Below are 19,863 nucleotides of genomic sequence, written 5' to 3' on the forward strand. Positions count from 1 at the left end.
CGCGATTAAATCTACATTTGACGAGGTGAGAAGCGTTTAGAGTGAGGTGGTTGCACACGTTGTCTTGTTTTTTGCTTACAAATTTTCGTACGCATGAAACGACTCCACTGCAATGCTTTAATTCGTCGTGGAAGTCTTCATCCGACATTGCTTAACCGCAGTATTCAGACCTGCTCAGATTTTGAAGAAGAGTTCAAAGGGGTTGTCCCGCTATCTCAAACCGCACAAACATAGCAAAATGTTAGTTTCAATCAACGGAGATTCACAAAGCAAATAGAATATATCGAATAGAATTTATTGACAGGAAAGACAGAGAGGTCGACCTGAGCAAGTGTGCTCTAGTCTGCTGCTCTGCACTGGGGAAGAGGGAAGCGGAGTGAAAGTACTGGGAGGCTCACAAAGCGAGTGAAGCGTGCAAGTATGCGTGTTATTCGACGCAGTGTACGCTGGTAAAAATGTTCAAAGCGTTTTCTCTTGAACATAACTTCTGCTATACTCTTGACTGTCAATTCTCATGTACAGCAACTCCGCACACATGAACTCTCGGAAAGAAAATACGGCCTTACCGGGAAGAATTCGCCCCTTTATTAACCGTTATCAACAGAATGCGCGAACGTGCAACACACTTGAAGTTTGTGCATAAAGAAAGAGGAAAGAAGGCTCGGGACGTTTTATAAATTTATCTGGAGTCCTGAGAGCGGGTTCAACGTCGCTTATAGTTTTCGAGTACCAAAAAGGAAGAAATTTCACCCGTGTATGCTAGCGGCGAGTCAAAATTGAAAAACGAGCCGTAAAAGATTAAGCTGGATTGATTGCTCTCACATCCAGATAAGGCCGCGCATTTTCCCCCCTCGCATTATATACTATACGGAGAAATTGTAAAGAAAGAAAAGGGCAACAGCGAGAGGCGCGGGCTTAATCAGAATAAACGAACTTAAACGACTGTACTGGGCAGCCGCTGGGGCACAAGTGGGTGCGGACTCCTGCTCTCTTTGCGCGGGGGAGGGGACAAATGAGAAGAGGGAGGGAGGAGGGTGGGCGGAAGGGGAGGCGAGACCTCTCATCGTCCTCAGCCTCTTCGTCCCCCAGCTTGTCCCGCACAGCCCGCCGCGCCAAATGAAGATGAAGCACGCCGGGCCAAACAATGCACGGCGCACACGATCGCCACCGCCGTCGTCGGTGAGTGCTGTGTAGTTTGTACGAGGAGGAGGAGGAGGAGGTGGAGGAGGAGGAGAGAGCAGGCGCGGATGGTTCCGCGAAGGAACTTTCTTTCGCAGAAGCATGGCAGGCTGTGTACGAGCAGCGACGCGTCGTGGCGGGGCAACGAAACAAACGAAGCTGACAGACGATAACTGCGAGCTGGGTATATCTATGTGTGCTGCGCACTCACTCAGTCCCGCTATACCACGTAGTACCGTGCAGTGCACTTCGACGCATCGTCGCCAGCCAGCCAGCGCATTCGAAGGAGGACGGGGAGCGCGTTCAAACATCACAGTACTCCACTGAGCAGTCAGAACGCGCGACCTCTTCTGAAGAAAAGTCGGTGCCTTCCATTCTCTCGGGGAAATGACGGCCCGGCGGCAGTTCCCCAAATTCAGTAGCTTTGTGACTTCACGTCAGACGAAAAAGAAGCCATTTACACGATGCTGCCCCTCTGAAGGGTCACTTCTTCACGCGCTTATATACTTAAGTCTGTTCTTTAATTCCGAACAGCGGGAGCCATCCACGCTCAAAGTTTACCTTCCATTGCTGCTTAGGCATGCGACAAAACCGTACTGCCTAATTCATGTAATCCGCTACTTTCTCGCATGACGCGAATACCTATTGCGTAATTTCGTGGTCATCGGTCCGCTGATGGTTCTGGAGTCCGCGACTTCACTTATCGTACGAAGCAAAACGGGTAAGAAAGTGCCTAGAAAAAGGCACGCGGGACCTTGTAGCAGCAATCAGCAGTCGTGCAACAAACGACGCACTGAACCGCCGAAAACAGTTAAGTCGCTCACGCCCAAATTATCTACTATGTCACCGCAAATGAATAAACCTCCATTTAGTCAAGTCCTACCACCATTGTCGAGCCGTCTGGTGCGACCCAAATAGCGATCATCACGTCGTTATAGTCTCTTTTGCAACTATATGTCCGCGAGCTGTTCGGCCTACGCATATCCGATCAAAACCTGCATCACTTCGTTGGCACCTTGAATGGAGTCCTGCGCTTCCGTTTTGCCTACATCGACGACTTGTTCATCTTCAGTCGTGATCCAGATGAACATCTTCAGCGCCTTCCCCTGTTGTTCAGTCGTCTCGCCTGATTGCGAAACATTATCGTTATCAACAGGCATCGCTCGTGCGCTCGTACGTCAGGCACTCCCGCCTACTTTGAACGCTGACCTTACCAACACTGCACGGAACCTACGAGATTGAACGTGCAGCGAAACGCCTCCGCCGCATGAAGCGAATGGTACGACAACCCGCGCAGGGAGTTGCAGAATCTCGAGAAATGGGCTCGCCGACGCGGCATGCTCAAAATGGAGGGCACAATTTAATTACCATCTCCTTCTTTTTTCTTCCCCTCATGGTACTTACACTCTGGCCTGCCGTCTTCGTTGTAGAAGGGTCACTTGTTTCTTAATCGCTGTCGCGGCTACCACCCCGTCCTTTATTTGTTTCCCACCCAGCGAAAGTACATGTATACGGGGAAGAAGCGTGGGCATTAAGGATGGGAGACAACGACATGCTCTGCGAAATGTCTGCGCACAGTTGTCAGTATTGGTCAAGCCTCACCAAGTCGTTCCGACATCTGCTGTGAAAAGGCTTCACGACATCGCGAACAGAGCGCCTGTTGTTAGTTCCTCAGATACTTCTTTTTTTTTTTGTTACTCGTTACTCGTTGGTTTTCATCACAGGCCTTCGTAGAACTTTTGTGAATAGCAAGGCCATGTTGGAAAGGGCAATTTTCCAGCTAGCGGGCTTAGACACTCGCTTAATTGTCTTTTCTTTTCTCTGTCGGTTTCATTTCCGAGGTCTCAGAAACATTAAACGGCCTCCCACTTCCTTTCGCTCTGTCTTGCTCCCTAGTTCTTTTGATCATTCTTGTTCCTTCATCTCGTCTATAATGTTCTCACAATTAAACACTGCATCTATTAATAATATGCAGACACGCTTCGTCTATGAAACAACATCATTTTGCACTGGAGCAAATATTCCATCTGTTTTCTTCTGCAGGCCGATCACACGGCTTACAAAAAGATTATCCGAGCGAATAAAACAGAAACTCAAGCTATCCCCTCGAAGTTTGTTTTCCTAAAAGCCGCGACTATTGGCATATGTATGTTCATACAGTCGTACTGTAAGTCCTTGCTTTACACATTCCTATACAGCGGCAAATTATGTTTCGTTTTTTTCAGCAGCACATATAATGTTCTGCTCTACGCTTGTGTGGACTAAAGTGCATCGTCAAGTGGCATATAAATACTAATATCAACGTAATGGCACATTATCAATTCATTCAGAAACGGAGCATTGTCACGTGCGTACTATAAACAGTGTACAACGCAGATGGCTCATAATGTACGTATATAGAGCTGCGGAATTGCCTGTGTGAGTATCTCACCCATTTATGTCGTCTGCATTATACGCCTTGAAGAATACAAGTCCACTTGTCGAAATGTTGGCTCCTGCTTTCACATTGTTCTGGTTTTGCTAATCTGCATTATACATTGTTTCACTTATTATACGCGGTCACTTTACTTTCAATGCGTAAGTTAAGCTGCATCGCCAGCACCCACAGTAGCGTCCACCTCAACGCTTTTAAATGAGTGCTTCTCAATATATAACAGTTGCCACAATTGATTCGCTCAACTTTCTTACAGTCTGATTTGCTCTCTATCATGGCAAACGCGCAACAACAAAACGCCAGAGGGATTCTTCTAAAACTGTTCTTCGTATAATAGTGTTCTGCATGCGTCTATGCTTGCCTTTGTGCGCCTTTGTGTGCGAGTATTTCATGCATCTCCCACTAGAGATACAGCAGCGTGTGACTGGAATAAAAGCCAGAGGAAAAAAACGAGTTCACAAGATATAAAAGTAAGCAAAAACCTTCGAAAGACGTGAGGTCACGACACCGTCTTGCATCATGTCCGGGACCACTTTCTTTATTTCACGTCGTCCTTTCGGATTATTTTTGTTTATTACTTTACTTTCTGTTCTAAGCGAAAAGCGTGAAGTCGGATCGGCTCGTAACGACCCAGAAGTGTAAATGATATCCAAGCGTAAAAAAAAAAGGAATACGTCTTTCTGTGGCTCGGTATTGATCCTCTTTTTATGTTTTCTTCGTATCTCGCTTCCGACTTTTCCACCTCATCAAAACTTGGCGCCAGGACTTTGCAACGTTTGCCGAAAGGAAATCGTTGCTGGACCACTTTCACAACGCTGGGTGCGCAAGCGGGCTTTGAAATATCATTTAAAGGGCCAAACATTTATCACTTTCTTGCATTTATTTCTTTTTTTTCTTATTTTTCGATGCCAGTTCACTCGCTGGAACGCGCTTTAAAGCTAACGCGTTTTCGTTTCTTCTCAGATCAAACACACACGCTCGCGCAAAAGAAAAGACAGAAGAAAAATGAAACTACCGAAAATATGAAAGCAGCTGATGAAACAAAGTGTACAAACCGATGAATTCGGATGGATACAACGGTACACGCCATAGTGCTACTATGTTGAGTGGTTTTGAAATTTCACGTGAAGGGGAGCTTTCCCGGAGCCGATTAGAAGCAACGCAACACGATGTTTCAGTGCTGAGGTAATACAGACCATTCCATATCGAAAAACGGCGTTTCCCAACATAAAGTGTGAGGAAAAGCTGCGTTTTGCACATTGCGAATCCAGCGCTCCGCGCATCACTGAATCACAAGGCGAGACTGAAGACGGCCTATTGTAGCAAGAAGCCCGATATAGCTTGTAGCCGCCACGACGCACGGGTGGAGCAACGATTCCGTTTCCAAAACGAGCACAACCGAACGATATGACGAGGGCAAAGCAATGGCGAACACACGACACGAGATCGCTGCCTTGTGTCCACTTCGTTCAACTCGGGTGATTACGTCACGCTAACAAATAGAGCAACAACTAAGGGTTAATCTCTGGGCGAATCCTACAGCCCGACGAAACAGCGAACACGGTCAGCTTCCCTTCTCACTTTACCCATCACTCGACGGACAATAAAGGCACAATCACACCGGCGACTTGAGGAGGTCTCGCGACCATGTTAGATACCAAGGATTGGGAGGCTGCTCTGCTCAGCTCGGACCCAGATCAACAACATCGGGTCGTCCAGCGGGCCGAGGAGGCTGCCAGGGACTGTGAGTTCCTGGCCGCTTAACGACCTACTGATCCTCGTTGCCAATAAAGTTTTACGCACTTACGCGACCATTTGCGACTGGTGACTAAAAAAGCGACCGAACGCGACCGATGCTCACACCGGCAAGCCCCGGCGAGCGCGACCTGCAAGTCGCAATCCCGGAGATTATCGTTCTCAGCGAGAACTCCAGGGATCTACGCAGTTCGCGCGCACTTCGCTGCTTTCGCGTTCGGGCAACAGCCATGGATTCTGATTCGAGTGAAGAGGAAGACGTCGTCACTGTGCTGATGTGCTGTGCCGCACGCGCGCGGTGTCAGCTTCGGCAGCGTGGAAGATTCCGAACAAAAAGCGACGCTACACTCTTAGAAAAATTTACACCCCTTGGGGCTTATCTTGTCCCACAACTATAATCGTCATCCGTCTGGCCCCCGTTTCGTTTCTCGAACCCGGCGAGCGCGGTACTTCCCAGTTACGAACGGCATGCGCGTTATCTGTGTGACGCAGCATTCTCGACAGGAAAGTAGCGAGCGCCGTGTTTTCAGGAAAGGAAACGCAAGCAAGGCTGATGACGATTATCGTTGTGGGACAAAATTACACCTGAAAGGGTGCAACCGTTTTAAGAGTGTATAGTGCACTCTTAGAAAAATTTACACCCTTTGAGGCGTATCTTGTCCCACAACAATAATCGTCATCTGCCTTGCCCGCGTTTCCTTTCTTTATCGCTGCGAGCCCGGCACTTTCCAGTCACGAACGGCATGCGCGTTATCAGTGTGACGCAGCATTCTCGACAGGAAAGTAGCGAGCGCCGTGTTTTCAGGAAAGGAAACGCAAGCAAGGCTGATGACGATTATCGTTGTGGGACAAATTTACACCCCAAAGGGTGCAACCGTTTTAAGAGTGTATAGTGCGCGCGCCCTTGGCGCCGTTGGCGATAAGTGACCGGCCATACAGAGCCGCCTCCTGCTCGAACTCCGCGAGCGTGATGAGGAGTAATATCGAGAGTGAGTTGTAATTTCTAGTTCGCGTTGTGTGAGAGTCGGTGCATAACTTTTGTGCTTTCTTTCGCTGCTGTTTAGTTTCCCGCGAACGTTACCGCGCACATTCGACACGTGGCTGGAACTGCTGCGCTCCAGCATTACGAGGCAAGACGCCGATTACATTCCTGCAGTCTACAGTGGTGGCGTGCGATATGTATTCGGTGTGACGCAGAAGGACGCCGGTAGGAAACACATGCTAACATAACTTTGGGCGCGCCGCTGACTGGTTTAGCAGTTTTGCCACCACGGTCACGCGACTGACAAATCGAGCAGCGAGCGACTGGCCCAGAATAGTCGTTTTTCGAGAAAAGGGACCATTCGCGACATTTGCGACCATCTTGGTCGCGCGACCGCTTTTAGTCACCGGTGTGAGCCTTAACTGAATGTAAAGCCGACTGTTGGGTTTAGTGCGTGACGCCACCCCTCAGAGGTCAACTGTCATGTGTCGCCTGCAACTCCTTTCTACATAAACTTACACTGGAGGACACGCGGGCGCGCTCGAGTAAATTATCAAAAGTAGGTGCACTAAAAGTGCACGGTACTCACTTGACAGCTGTCAGGTTGCTTGGAGGTTTAACCATAGCGGCGAATGGCTTGTAAGCGGCTTCTCGGAGTCATCGGTGTCCACTACCTGCGCGAAAGAACCGAAGCAACATTGTGGTCACCAACTGTTATCAGAAACCCAGTTGGATGAAGGATCTATACCAGAGCATGGGCATGTTTCATGCGAGTGTTGGCTATGCTGTGTTCGTTCTTCTGGAAAACTACGCCTGAATTGTGGGTAAATTGCCTACTAAGACATTCAATGCTCCAACAGCTAGGTAAAAAAAATACATAACCCGTGTTCCATTAAGCGCATGTCCGGTTGCTACCTTTGGCTGCGCAATGTCAGCGCAGTTCGTATCGCTCCGTCCTATGCCGCCGCTCCCTCCCCCCCCCACCCCCGCGTGCATACACACACGCGCGCATTTTGTTGTGTCATTTAATGCTTTCTTTTTCTTTGCAGTTGGCCTCTCCCTAACTTTTTCATCCACTGCTGAACTAATTGTAGCTGAGCATGCGCGTAAAAGGTCCCCGCTAATAGAAAAACTCGTAAAAACAAGTCAGTCAGTCATGCCATCGAAAACTTTATTAGTGAAGTTCGCCGGCCAAAGGGCAAACAGGGCTTACGAATGATGAGCTTCAACAAAATCACTCCCCTATTCTTCGTCTTGTGCAATTTTCTCTATCACCGACGGTTACTATATTGATATACGTTCTTGATACGTTGATGCAAACGTAAAAACGAAACAAATGAACCTTCGGACTTATTTCGTGAAGCTTCAAGCATTGCCAAATTTAGGATATGCTCTATCACGGCGCGAACAAGCCTTTTCACAGGTGCAAAACTGGAGGCGTTTCTCTGCTGCGTTCGGACAGCACTATACCCAGGGGAGAGCTTCCCCTCCAAGCGCGTTGTGTTTACTCGAAACGTCTGCCTGTAAAGCGGCACAAAAAATAAGCCCGAGCAAGAAACGCTTAAAGGCTGAAAATACGTACAACATTGAACGTTTCGCCCTATATATATATATATATATATATATATATATATATATATAGCGTTCCACAACGCGTTCACGCGTTGTGGAACGTTCCACATATAGCGTTCCACAACGTCGTGAACGAGAATAAACCTCATCGCAATATATATATATATATATATTGCGATGAGGTTTATTCTCGTTCACGACGTTGTGGAACGCTAGGCAAACCAAGGCACTGCAAGGGCTGTCCGAAGCACGGGGTCGCTCGAGATCACGGCACGGCCCTTCGTCTTCCTCTTCAGACGGCACATACACAGGGGCGCGTCTGCTTCATTACAATATATATATATATATATATATATATATATATATATATATATATATATATATATATATATATATATATATATATATATATATATCTGAAAAGACGCAGCAGAGACGACCTGATCGTAAACCAGGCGCCTCGCAATGCCGCACGGCGTCCACGTACACGCAGGGCTCGTGAAAAACCAGGGATAGGCCTAAAGAAATAAATTTAAAAAGGAAGACACGCGCACGAACCTAAGCGCAAGTTTACACGACACACAAAGACATATATAACAAACACGCACGTATTAAAGGCTGCCGGACCTTTTTTACGATACCGCCCTCGTCGACCGTATGCCTTTTTCTTCCAGTTACACGTATAGGTCACACCGTGTGTGTGTGTACCTTCTGACCCCCACCCCCCTTGTGTATTTTTTTTTTACTGACCGAACATTCGTCGTGGTCGTCATTGCAGTTAGTTTCATCCGCTTGTATTACCTACGTTACTTTTCTCTTTAATATTATGTCTTGTAGGTCTCCCACCTCTTCCTCCGTACCGTGAGTTGCACTTTCGCTTCTATTCGCCGGACTCGGCGCCCAACTCGCGTGTGGGCTCGAGGGTCCGTCAATAAACTTTGGTTTTACGAGTTTTACAAGCGGCCCGCCGTGAGACTAGCGCCGGAGATATTTTATGTTAATAAATAAGGCGGCCGTGAGAGAAACGAGGCTCGGGGGGGGGGGGCGGAGGGGGAGTAGGGAGGATAGGGGAGGAGAGCGAGAGGTGGCTTTCGGGAAAGCCATGAGGCACTCCCTCGCAGAGGTCGAAGATCCTGTTTCGTCATCTGCCGCTTCTCCTCCATTAAATGCGACACGAAGCGATAAAAGAAACCGAAGAAGACGCTCCCACCGGTCAGCCGGCGAAGGTCAGAAATCCCTGCTGCCAGGCTTGCTTTCTCCCTTTTCCTCGCCGTTCACTTTCGTTCCCTCGGGAGTGCAGCACCCCACGGGCCCTGCCTTCTTAGAACCATACAGCGTTGCGGAAGCTGAAGTAAGCGTCCGCCAATAGGGGTAGTCTAATCATCGAACCGAATATGACGTAAAGAAGGGTTCCCAGTAGGCTGTGCCCTGTGCTGTACTGCTGCCTCGGCGATGATGACTGGCTTTTCGTACACGCGGGCCGGCCGGCCAATCGGGAACAGTATTCCTTTTTTTCGACGTCCTCGTTGAAAGGATTTTCTGATTCTGTTTCCGACATTCGTCGATGCGGGCTCTAGACCTCGCGAGTGCTGCGCGTATTTAGTGAGGGCGCGAGTACGGAACTACGGCTTTGCGAGCTCCCGACGCCCGACCTCCGCTCCCCTTTCCTCTCGTACAACACCGGAGTGGGCGCTTTACGACGCCGATGCCGGACCGCGGCTGAGCCAGAAACTCTTGGCTGGCAGTTGGATGAGAAGGGGAAGGGGGGGTTACACAGCGAACGCGAAGTAACAACCCCCTTCCCCCTTCCCCCGTTCCTTCTCCACCACCGATAACTTCATGGGCCGCGTCTGGTCGTTCGATATCGTTCGCGTTCCCTGTCGATGGAAAAGCGGAAAAGTCTGCGGAGTGTTGGTGCGGCCGCGATATTCTTGCGGGCCGCTCTCTTCGTAACATCGGAGAAAGCGGCGTGAGTATAAGGCAAAAGAAAAACAAAAACGAAGCCAATGTTCCAGTAAGTAACTTGCATCGACATCGATCAGTGTATTGCATCCACCGCTACCGCCGCCACGTGTATACCGCGAGCTTGGCGGTAAGTATGCGAGTTCGCCTGCGCGAGGCTATAAACCAGCGAGCTTTGAAAGAATAACGCAAAGCAGTAAAGATGAAGACGTGAGCGGCAACGTAAGACACGAAGCTACGTTCCCTAAACGAAAGTTCTTACAGTTCTATTCATGAGAGGAGATCCCACATATCATGCTGACGTAGTACTACAGCGCATAGGCGGCCAAACAAAGGCGGAGTCGTTGCCAGTGACAAGCTTCGCCAATTCAGCTCCTGAAGCGATGGCTATCGATGAAACAGCGGATGGCAAACATTCGTCGAATCGGCAGGCCAAAAGTTAATCAAGCATCATCGTACGCAGGTCCCATGTAGATATCTTGTTGGGCTAGCGTGGTCCTATGTAAAATCAATCTTCCCCTCCTTCCTCCCTCTTACCCTCTGTTAAACCCACTTTGATTTTCTTGCTGCTTACGAAAAGGGTTCTACTCAAATTGAGGACGACGCAACGAGCTATGGAAAGAAGAATGATAGGTGTAACGTTAAGGGATAAGAAAAGAGAAGATTGGGTGAGGCAACAAACGCGAGTCAATGACATCTTAGTTGAAATCAAGAAAAAGAAATGGGCATGGGCAGGACACGTAATGAGGAGGGAAGATAACCGATGGTCATTAAGGGTTACGGACTGGATTCCAAGGGAAGGGAAGCGTAGCAGAGGGCGGCAGAAAGTTAGGTGGGCGGATGAGATTAAGAAGTTTGCAGGGACGGCATGGCCACAATTAGTACGTGACCGGGGTTGTTGGAGAAATATGGGAGAGGCCTTTGCCCTGCAGTGGGCGTAACCAGGGTGATGATGATGATGAAGTATCGTTGTACAAGCACTTATGGATGCCGTGAGAGAGAGAAAAGGAGCGCGGACCTACTGTCATTGTTGGTCACGATCACCAGACACACTAAATCCATGCTTCGCGAAACGAGCATGTCCAATCACAAAGAACGTTTTTTTTTAATTGTGATAGCAATTATGTGGACATTCCAGGTGCATTTTCGCCGTCGGTGTTAACGCAGGCGTCGCTGTGATGTTCCATATAAAGTACAAGGGCGATAATACCGTCGCCGCGCACCGTATGGTGTATGTGCGACTGAAATCGCGCGAGAGGAGTCGGCCATCGCGGCTGAATCTGGCTTGCGAGGGCGGAAAGCTGAGAGGAAACGCGCTGACTTCCATCGCGCGAAAGGCCGGGGCGGGGGGGGGGGGGGAGTAGCGCGGTGGGGCGGCGTAGTTCTCCGGCAGCAACTGTGTATTTCGCGACCGCGCGCAAAGGGAACCGATGATCGCGCCTCAATCTCGCGCGCGCCACGGGAGAAGGCGGGGGGTCAGCGGCGGCAGGGCAGGTAGAGGAGGCACGTTCTGCTTTGGGGGGTCCAGGCGGCCGCGCATGCCCGCCCTGTCCGCAGCATATTGAAAGCGATCTGCAGACGGTTCATACCAACGTGCGCGCTGTGTTCTCGCCGCTCAGTTTGCGTTGAGACGATGGGCAGCACGAAGGACACTTCGCTCGCTGCTGCTGCCGCACTTCCTCATGCAAGCGTTTTGACAGCGTGTGTTCGCTGTCATCGAGTGCAATGTGTTCATGTTTGCCTGTGCGCGCTGACACCATACCTGCTAATATAGTTCGTAAGTTTATATAGTCGATAAAACTACTATCCTTACTTCGTATGGCTGTCTACCAATTCGCTATCCCAATCGGTGCTTCGCCTTTCGGGGGAAACTGCGACTTTTTTACATAATTATACGTCCACTTCGGATGGTGCTCACGCACCTCACAAACTACTTTTCGCTAACGAAAGATAGCAACCACCATGATAGAAATGCCACGAATGGTTAACACTGGTACACACGTTAACTACACATCAGCATATCGCAACAAAAAATGCGGCAACGCTTTCATGAATTATACAGATAGGTAAATGCTCTTACTCCCCACTTAACATTTCTGAGATAACGCACTTGTACAGCTGAGGGAAGTCCTGAGTTTTCTAGACGGAACTGGATATTTGAATAAACCTTTGAGTGATGCAGCTTTTGCTGCTTTTAATACTGACATCTTAATAGTTTGCGCCTTGCGCAGCACAGCCTCAGTTGCGTTTGCATCATTAAACCTGATTTAACTAACGCTAGCTTATTATTTTCGAACAAAATGTTCCAAAGTGCCACTGATGCCGCTTTTACGGCAAACATTTGTTCGTTATTCTGTTGTGCGTACGTGCATAGTAGTACGTCTATACGTAAAACACTGTAACATTTCATCTTCTCCAAGCCAGTAGGACAGTTGCTTGACACTTGTTACCAGTGGCTCGACCATTCGTGTGACGGCGAAGACCTTTGGGAAAGGAAGACAGACATGAATCACACGTGGGAAGATATATGGACGGGCTGCGGCCCGCAGAACGAGGCTCGGCATATGACATGCTGAGTGAGAAACGTAGCAGACGAAGTACAAAAGGACGGATGGAGAAAGAAAGGAGGCTCTGTGCAACTGAAGAAGGAAGAGGAAGAAGGGTGAAAAAATTGCAAGATATGTCACGCAGTTCCATCATCCCGGAACGAAATTAAAACAGCGAAATATCAGGTCGTAAGAGTAAATTCAGAAGATTACCAACGAACAAAATGGAACTATCTCTGACGCTGTAAGTCATGCAATACAAGAAATAAGTAAAGAGTAACATACGGCCAATAGAGAATACAACGAAGTAGGGCATACAAGCTATACAGAACATACGTCGGCCCTTTGGTCCATGTTAACCTTTAGTTGCCGTGCGTATACTTTGTTTAATGTCGCTTGACATGAAGAACGAAATTGATACTTGTGAGTCTGCAATAGTTCATTGGTGACACACCCGCCTACACATAGTAGTTTTTAGTGTTTATTTTAGGCGAGGTTAGTTTAGGTTACGTTACATTATGTTAGAGTAGGCGAGGCTAGGTTACGTTAGGTTGGGCTGTCCATCCAGCCGAAGCTCAGGTGGTTTATTGACGGGGTCGATACTCACGCGAAGAAAGCTCGTTTTATTGGCTGTGCAAGTGTCGTGTAACATATTAATAGTGACAGGAAGATGCGACAGGAAAGAGAAAGACCGAACAGCAAGGAAATGTAGACCGACTAATACCCCTGTCACACTGGGAGTTTTAATGTCATTCGAATCGAATGGCATTCGATGCAACGAATGTCATTCGCCCCCCGGAGCTGCTACACTCGAAAAATTAATGTCATTCGGTGGCGATATCAATGGCGATGATTACGAAAAAAACGTTCCAACTAAAATAGAACAAGGTAGGTATAAATTGCTTGCATAAGCATTCCATAACTTTAAATATATTTTTGGAACGTCACTTCACTGAAAAAAAATATTTTAGTAATGCGTATAAAAAAAGTTGTTCTATTTCAGACTATGTGGCCACTATAAGCCAAAACAAGGCTTAGCCACCTGAGTAGCCGATAAATTGAAAACAAACAAAATGGCTGACATGTCGACGCTGGACGACGGCGCTAAGTTGCAGGAGGTGAAGCGATAAGTTGCGGCGTACTTTGCATTACGAGCAAGGCGTAATAATCAGAGGAAGCGATTAGACGTTCTATGACCGACGAGCAGAGTGGCGGCGCCATGGACGGCGGCATGGACGGCGGCCAGACGCTACTGAGCAGGAGAGTAACAACATTTTGCGACAGCCTGCCGCACAGATTTTGTCTCTTTAGAGTAACAAGTCCATTAAAACACGCAAACGTTATTGTTTCTATACGAGTACGGTTTTCAATTTGCAAATACTGTGTCCTGTTTTGCTTTGTTTCTGGGGTTGAGAGTACACATTCGCTCCGAGTGCGAAGCCGAATGAGTTTCTCGAACTCATTCGATTGCCGAAGTCATTCGGTGCTAATGACATTAAATATCGCTGTGTAGCAACCGCATAATGTCATTCGATGCTAATGCCATTCGGTTCGAATGACATTAAAACTCCCAGTGTGACAGGGGTATAACAAGACATGGGTCCGGTTGGATCCTACCCTGCACCTTGGATAAGAAAAAAAAGAAAATGGACGTATATAAACCCCTGAATTTGCACATGACGGAGGTTACCGATGCGACAGCGTCCAACGGCTCATTGAGTGAAAAATTCAGCGTCCGGAGTCTGCAGTAGCGACACGGCACCTACATTCCCACTGGCTGCAATGGCATGGCACCAGCTCGCCTCGAAGGAGCCGAGCGGGTGAAAAGTTAAACCTGCTGCCGTAGTAGCGCGCCAGGTGTTGCGTGAAGGGAGACGGCATCACCGCGACGCCAAATCACCCTCGCTCTCGCTCTCCGGAGCCTGTGTTCTGTTTCGGCTCTCAACGGTGACAAGTTGCCTTTTCTCCCACTGTCATTTCCATTTTTCGTATTATTTCTAGATTTCAATGAAAGCTAACACTGTTAATTTCCTCCATACTTTCTGTGGCTTTCTTTGGCCTGTTGGATTCGTGGAGTTGCCACTAACGAAAAAAATTGAGTCCATCCAGCGACTGCTCCTTGTTCTCCTTGCTTATCATAAGGCGACAAGGGGACCTGCTGCGGCATAATCTGCCAATTGGGCTTGGCTTAGCATTTTTATGCGTTGCATATTGCAATCACTCAGTTCAGCCCTTGGGCGCGGCCCCGCAGCCACCATTGAGGGTATGAGCCATTGTTCATTGCTGCGCGTCTCATATGTGGGTCTATTCTCTTTTAAGTTTGCTATGTTTGTTATTAAGTTGCTTCTATTTTTATGCGTTGCATATTGCAATCACTCAGTTCAGCCCTTGGGGGCGGCCGAGCAGCCACCATTGACCTTTAGCGCAACCACGTGACGTGACGTCACGACAGCCGGAGGAAAAGCTGGGCCCCAACTCGCGCAATGTGCAACGCATTCTTGGCTTAACCAAGCTAAGCCTGGCCATTTCTTTCGCAGCGTCCCTTTAACGGAACAATGTCATCGATGTAGTCCTAGGAGTGTTCTTACAATGGTAAACTTATTCTGCATCAGTTCTCAGTCGGTTGTGGCGCTGGATTGATCTCTTCTTTCTTTCTTTTTCAAAAGTCCGCAACACTGGAACCGTATACACTGAAATCAAGACGTGAATCGACAGCGTTTCGACAGCGTGAATCGACGCTGTGAATCGACAGCGTTTCGAATCGTCCGGTGCTTATCTGGTAGATGTTAAAGCACGTTAGAACCGTTAGCGCTGAGCTGAAAGAAGAAAAAAAAGAGTGACCCGAATGGCAGGCTAGCAAGTGTTTCATAACATTCGTTGTATTAGCCTTACTGAGACGACGCCCACTCCTGCAGCTAAACGTAGAAGGACCGTTCATTTAGCAAAGCGTCGAGAAAGGCTTACATAACGATACTGAGTTTTGTATACGCTATTCGAGAGGCCAGACAATGCGGACGTGTCTCACGTGACCGCCCAGACCCTTCTAAAATAGAGCAAGCCAGGCGAACACCGCGAAGCCGAGACCGATTTGCTGACTCGACACTTTTATTCAGCAGGCGTGTAACCCGAGACCGTGTGACCCAGGCTTTAAAAAAGGAAGAGAGGAAAATGGTCGAAGACGGGAGACAGGACGACTCGAAGACGCCGTCTCGCGTTACATAATCCTCGCAACGTTCGCATTGCGCCACTCTCGCGAGGTTACAAATTGCAGATCGCTTTGGGGCGGAATCGTTTCAACCGGTGAGCGACTGCCGTGCAGTACACCCCGCCCCTTTCTAATCAGAGGCGCAACCAACTCTGAGAGTGGAGTCAGTGGAAATAGCGGGAACCGTATTAGGCTGCAGGTCTATATTCCTTTTTCTTTTCTTTTCTTTCTTTTCCCATTTCTTTAAAACATGCCTCGCCGTTGAATGATCCGACCTTGCGAACGCACCGTCAAGGTCATCTCTAATTAAAAGGCGATTGCTGCTGAGCTGAATACGGAGAAAAATATATGTATATGTACTTTCTGGCAGCGCCTAAAGCGAGATTCCCATCGAAGGACCGGGATTCTCGAGCCATCCTTTATATGAACCCTGAGAGGCAGGATCATTTTATTTGTTCATTCGTTTGCCTTTCCACGCGAGTGTGTCCCAATTTCAGTAAGCGTGGGCCATCTGTTCGTTCCTTCACTTACCTGACGCTGAGTTCAAGTTCCAGAACTTAGGATTATTGAGAAGAGCGATAGAGAGTGAACGTGAGAGAGAAAAAGAAAGAAAGAAAGAAAGAAAGAAAGAAAGAAAGAAAGAAAGAAAGAAAGAAAGAAAGAAAGAAAGAAAGAAAGAAAGAAAGAAAGAAAGAAAGAAAGAAAGAAAAGATACTACAGCGCACGCACCCGAAACGCCTAGGAGCTTAACAAGTTCGCAACTGCGCAGGTATAGGTGTCCGAGAGAAAACTAATCGAAGCTGCACACGGCACAGACAAGTTCGTTAGGAGTTTCTTGAAGTTCGAAAACATGGATGTATATGTAGCTGGAATTTGCCGCCTATTTTGTCTTCGCCCTGATCTTTGGTGCTATATATTTGCATACCGTTAACTGCAGCGGTCTCACAAGGATGTTTGCGGAACAGTGGAGAGCGAAAGGACAGTCTCCAGGAAGAGATTAGCGAAGAAGTTAGGGAAGAGAATACAAGAACAGTGTCCTAAGCCGGAGCGTTATGTACAACAACGCAAGAAAAATCGGCGCACTGCCAAAGTTGTCTTACAGTAGCACACAAATCAGAGAACAAGGTGACTGGGTGGGGAGAGGTTGAAGAGGCGCGATAGGAAACGCGACAGACCCTATACCGCGCTGGAGTCGGCAAGCCGGACACGGTGACGGGAAGCGCTAATTAATGCGAGACACTCTTGACTTTCGCAGAGGGGCCGCCGAGGGGAACACGGGGGAATCCCGCACGCCTTACCCTCCTCCCCGCGCCCGCGCTTTCCCTTCGAAGTGCGCCGGGGCGGTGTGGGACGGCGGGAGGAATTAAGATTCGCTAATAAGGTCGGCGGCACGACGCCTAGCGCGCTTACTTCTCGAACCTGGCCGCTGCGCAGCAGCCACGGGCACCGCACTATCCCGCGGACTCGAGGTAATTTGGGACGAGCCCGCCCGCCCGCACCGGCCGGCCCGGTTCGGCGTATACACACTCCATGGCCCCCCACCGCCACCGCCACCTCACACAAAGTCCCCTTATTCCGTCGAGCCACCGTGGCTGTAATCTTTCGCCGCGCTAGCAAGGCATCCGCGCCGCTGTGCCACACTCGACGACCTCTGCGAGGACGACGGCGATGGCTAGCCGATATTGGACGAGAGCCGTGTCCCGCCGAGGAGTTTCCTATTAATGAGCGCCGCGCGTTCGCATCCGCGGTGATTGCGTCCGCCGCGCTGGCCGCCTCTCGGCAAACGCTCTCCCCTCCAGTGCGCTCGCAGAACTCGCACGCGCTAATAGACTGCCGCGCGACCGTCGCAAACACACACGCACTCTCTCTCTCTCTCTCTCTCTCTCTCTCTCTCTCTCTCTCTCTGTATCTTTCTCTGTGATTCCGAAGGAAAAGGGCTCCCGAAATGAAGCCGCGGCGTCCTGGTTTCAATGCGACCGGCGCACCGCCGCTCAATTAGAGAGTCGCGTCGCGGGCGGACTGTTTCCCGTCAGACAGCATTTTCTCGGCGGTTCGGGAAACGCCCAGTATATGTTTCTACAGCGATAAAAAAGCCAGCAGGAAGTCCGGCCCACCAGATGGACTGCGGGTTCGGCGGAATGCAGCACGAAGACATGCGAAGTAATCAGGATTTGTCGGGTGCGGGAGAGGAGAGGGGGAAAAAAGGCGTGTGATAAAACTGCGCCGGCGTTCAGGGCATGCTACATTTACAAAATCGCGTATCCTATCCACATGGCGCGCGCGCGCGTGTGTGTGTGACAGTGCGTGCATACAGATAATGCGTGCATATGCGTGTGAATCGTCAGCGCCCATATGGGGCGTTCGCTATGCGTTATTGCGTGCGTTTCAGCGAATGTGAATGTGTGAGAGGGAGTGTAAGCGTGCGCATGCGCACGTGTGTTTGGAGGCGCGTGCGTAAATGTGTGAGCGAGGGAGAGGCGGGCTATGGGAACACGACCCAATTCTGTTCTGCGCTATACATCAATTCTCTTCATTTCTGCCTCCATCACAGCTCCTTCAGCTCCTTCAGCCTTCAGCCTTCAGCCTTCAGCCTTACATGCCGCCACGCCAGTGTGAAGAGCGTCGAAGGACCATGGCGTAAATACACCCGGCAATGAAGAAAATAACATCTGGAAAAGCCGCGTGAATCGCGAACCCTCGTGGATAAGTATTTCAAGACAGCGATTTCACATTACCTGTAATGTGGGCGCGACTTCAAGAAAAGCTGGCTTGAGCTATGTTTTAAGCAACCTTAAACAAAAGCCGCGATAAAGCTGGTCACTCGAAAATAGACGAAGCCGGAGTGGTCCTTGAAACCGACCTTTCGGTAGAAAAAGATTAGAGCTTCGTCATAAGGGCGAAGCAGCGAATGCATAGCAACGTCTTAGATGATTAAGCGAAGGCTCGTACCTGTAGTGGCCGTATGAACTGAAACAAACGTAAGCCGACTAAGTGAAAGCGAGCTTTTGGGCTAGGGGTCCTCTGATTGAATCCGGCGATCGGTCAATTTCATTTGTTTATTAATTGCAGCCAACGTCTTTCCTAGCGACTTTGCCACCACTCTTCCGTGTTGGGTACGTTTCACACCTCCTTCCTGCGCCAACCCCGGAGGTACTGCACAGCCTCGCCAATAAATCTACTTCATTTAAAGGTTTGAGGCCTGTTATTGTTTCACACTCTAATTATTTAGGTCTGAGAAAATTTAGGATAAAAGGTTTGCGCTGTCGGTGTTTTGTTTGATGACATTTGCCTGTGGCCTGCCATTCTCAAAATTCTGAGGAATAATTTTGTCAAGAATGTAAGACCGCGCAAGAGCAATTTTAGTGATAGAATTGTAGGGCTATATAACCCGCATATACCACACCCCATGTAGCATGGCATGGTATATAGCATGCACATGTCTAAATATATACGGAACCTGACGACGACGGCGACGGCAAGGATTTGCTTGGAGTGCCCACACAACTGCTATTGCAATAATGAAAGGAGAATCGTAGGCGAGTTCTGGCGCCAGGTATATCTAGGAACGTTATCCCTACAGATATCCCATTTTTAAAAATATTTCTTAAAGAATAAGAACTTAAAGAACATAACACGCTACACGTGATGCAAGTACTCCTCCCCAGTCAAATAACATATGGCATGCCCTACCTCGCGCTGAAGAATGCAGAGGTAGAGCATTCAAATGCGCAAAGCCATCAAAATCGCCATGGGCCTACCATCCACGGCTTCGACTAGGAGACTTCTAAAAATGGGCGTACACAACACCTGGCAAGATCTAGCGGAAGCTCATAAAGCCAGTCAGTAATAACGACTGAAGCTCACACCCACCGGAATATCAGTGCTGCCATGGCTGAGCTACGGTGAAACCTTTATAGCCACCACCGACCGAAAAGAAAAAATTCCTCCAAACATCCGCGAATCGCTGTACATAGCCCCAATTTCATGCGACATGCACACCACGTACCACAAGGAAAGAAGACAAGCCCGAGTGGATGCCCTATGGCGAAGACACACAGGTGAAGATCCGTACACCACATACAACGTAGTCAAACACCCGCAAAGAAACGTTTACGCCCTGAGAGTCGTAGATTCTCAGGGCAGAGAGCTAGCGTCTGCCACAGTCCGCGCACAATACCCTGAGGCTGCAGAAGAGGTGGCGATCGCCCTAGCAACTGCCATGTGCACG

The 19,863-nt window shown here is 49.0% G+C and overlaps 1 protein-coding gene across 3 annotated transcripts in view; it reads right to left on the reverse strand.

Annotated features, from left to right (window-relative positions):
* The window catches only part of LOC135905912 (metabotropic glutamate receptor 5-like), a 392,463-nt gene that overhangs the window by 251,274 nt on the left and 121,326 nt on the right, over positions 1-19,863 (reverse strand). For all 3 annotated transcript variants that reach the window (XM_065437030.2, XM_070538651.1, XM_070538653.1), the window contains exon 2: positions 6,940-7,024. The gene's annotated coding sequence lies outside the window, so the exon portion shown is untranslated. The remainder of the gene's footprint in view (positions 1-6,939; positions 7,025-19,863) is intronic.

The sequence above is a fragment of the Dermacentor albipictus genome, chromosome 5 (genome assembly GCF_038994185.2).
Source record: "Dermacentor albipictus isolate Rhodes 1998 colony chromosome 5, USDA_Dalb.pri_finalv2, whole genome shotgun sequence".
Classification (NCBI taxonomy): domain Eukaryota; kingdom Metazoa; phylum Arthropoda; class Arachnida; order Ixodida; family Ixodidae; genus Dermacentor; species Dermacentor albipictus.